This window comes from Plasmodium cynomolgi, chromosome 5 (assembly GCF_000321355.1).
Source record: "Plasmodium cynomolgi strain B DNA, chromosome 5, whole genome shotgun sequence".
In the NCBI taxonomy this organism is placed as follows: Eukaryota; Apicomplexa; class Aconoidasida; order Haemosporida; family Plasmodiidae; genus Plasmodium; species Plasmodium cynomolgi.
In genome coordinates, this window is record NC_020398.1 from 605,149 (window position 1) to 608,142 (window position 2,994).

Consider the following 2,994-nt stretch of genomic DNA (forward strand, 5'->3'; position numbering starts at 1 on the left):
GTTTTTTTTTTTTTTTGAGTAATTCTTTTAATTTTGGTTGTTCCGATGGGCAGCGAAGCAACCAAACCGTGTTTTGTTTACTTCGCTGTTCGCCTTACATGTTCGAAATTGTATATATTGTTTCGCGCGGCATTGTACATTCGTACACGCGTACATTTGTACATTTATGTATTTATATATATAATATATATGTACAGTACAGTACATGTGCGTATGTACATACGTCCGTTACGATGGAGCGTGGCAAGCCGTTTCGCTGTTCACGCGCCCGCGAGTATTACAGTTTGTTACATACGTCACGCGGGGTTCACGTTTACGCATGTTCGTTCTTGGGGAAAGGAAAAAGAAGTGACCCCCAAGTTATCCATTTTTATATGCAACAAGAAGGGTAACACAGTTACAGAGTTACATATGCGAGAACTGTTGGCCATTTGTTACAATGCGGTGCGTGCCAAGTGGTACATATATATATAACCCTCTCACAATGTACATATAGCTGTGCGCGTACAACTACTTTTGCTGAACGAAATTATTGCATTTGTCCTTGGTCGCAAGGCGAACCATGCACTGCGACTCCTGTGCTTTCATATTCCATTTACCACTTCCGCTCCCGCTTTCCCCTTTTTTTTTTTATTTTTCATGTTTTGCCTTGTTCACCAGCTGCACTTGCAATTTTCTCAAAACCATTTCGGTCGGGTTGTCTCCTTCATGAGAATTTATGTACAAGTGAAGGGGTCATCCGGTGATCACGAGATTATTACCTTAACGTACCCGCATCGCGTGTACCTTTTGCGGAGTTCTCGGGCCAAATAAGCACTCGCCATTATGCGGAGCATTTTAAGTCGGATTGGGGTTTTACGTCCCTCTCGCCCCACTCTAATTGTTACAATAATGAACTGAAGAACAAAAGTGGGCGAACATATGAAAAGGTAACCCCGCTCGTCCATCGGAAAAGTACAACATGAGAGTGCTGACTTCTTACGATGGGGTTGCCAACCTTTGCGTGTCGAACTGTTTGTCCTTCCCCATTGTATTCACTACCCTGAGAGCTAGGCGGTTACCGTTTGTACTTTCTTCTCCGTACCGTCTCCTAACGCGATTGGAAATTCCATTCCTTTTACGTATAGTCGCCCCTTTACAAGTTGAAATGGAGCGAGCGAAGAGGGGGAAAGCTCAGTGCGTGCCGTGTGTATAACGCAGCTTTTACGCCGCGGACATAGGGCACCAAATGGACGAACTGATATATGCCCCCAGTCGTCGTACACCAGAATGGCAAACCAATCACCTTCGCCAATTTTCGTTGCCCCGTGAATTACTCACATCGTGCGTATAACACCCATGTGTTAAAAATGCACACACACAGGGCTGCACAGATGAGGAAATATGAACACATGTGAACCGAAACTGAGTTGTATTTTTTTTTTTTTTTGCTGCCCTCTCTCTCATTTGCTACACCTTCAGTGCGAGGAAATATTTTATATGCACAGGCGAGTAACGCATTTCAGTTTTGTGCCCCCTTCGGTTATCATCGCTAAGTGTGTGTATGGGGAGCTATTCCCTGTCCTCTCTTTTACCCCTTCCCCATGTTTTGCCCCCAGAGAAAATACCTACCCAAAGGCGAAATTGATAAAGGCTGAATGGAGCTCGCCAATTAGGCGTACTCTTACATGTACGTGTGTGCGAGTCCGTTTGTCTACCCGTTTAAAGGCGTTCCCGAACTGTCATCAACCGCAGGGGCAAAGGGGGGGGGCATTATACCAACAGTGGAGAGAAGCATGTGGTATATTACGCATGGGAATTTCTCCATCCAAGCGTCAATACAGGAGGCTCATGTAAACACGGTTCATCGTGTTTCTTTTACCATGTCAGCTGCGCAAAGGGGAAAAAAAAAAAAAAAAACATCGTAGCGCGCCCTTTTAACCGCTTTTCCGTATGAACCGTTCAGGCGATTTGCACACCAATACGTAGTTAAGGCGAATGCCCATTTAACAGTTTTGCTTTTACGGGTCAAGTGATGCCCGTGCGAGGTGTCATATACATACGCTGGAGTAACTTCCCCCCAGGAAGGAAGTTCGATTAAAATGAAAGCAGTGCATATAAGGTTATAAATCTTGTTCGTTATCTTCCTCCTCGATGAAAGGCGCATTCGTCGAAAAAAAAAAAAAAATGAAATAAACGAGCTGACAATGTTAGTGGTCTCCCGCCCCCCTCCTTTTGCGCATCTCACTTATGCATCATCTGTACGCGCCTCATCCCTATTGCTTCCCCATTTTATCATCTTCACAAATGGCGAGTGACCCCCTTTTGCGCGTATTCGCGGCTTTTACATGATGTCCACCATTTTCTAAAGCCGTAAAAGAGTTGGTCACGTGGGGAAGTCTTTATACAAACGGGACCCTCCGTATAATGACACTTTGGAGTCCTATGTAGAGAAAAAAAGCAACCCTTTGTATACTATGCCACACAGGTTGAGAAGTAAAATACCCCTTTGGAGGGGGGCGAATTAAACAAAGTAAGCAATTCTAAACAATAAATGAATGCCCCTTCAAAATGGGGGAAGGGAGGCATGTTCATTATGGTCCAATTCAGAGGAAGTTCTTTTTTTTTTTTTTTGGACTCCGTCCCATTCAGCTCTCATGTCAACGGTAATGAGCGTAAGGACGTAAAAATATGTATGCGAGTTGACTCATTTCGCCCAACCGTGGTGTATTCAAAAATGGTCATCATTCTGCCACCTCCTTTGTAGATGCGTCTCTACAGCTAATGCGAAACTTGACTAAATGGGTGGAATTAGTTCCCCATCCCTGTGGGTCAAAAAAAACTTCACCCGTTGAAAGCGATCCCCGCGCTCCTTAGCGAACGTAAAAACGGGGATCACAATGTGATGTGATAAAAATGGAAACGCATAATGCAAAGTGCAGAAGCGTAGCTGTCCCAGCGTGGTTGACTCATTTTGGTGCTCGTTCAAAATTTGCATTATTGCGAGAAAAAAAA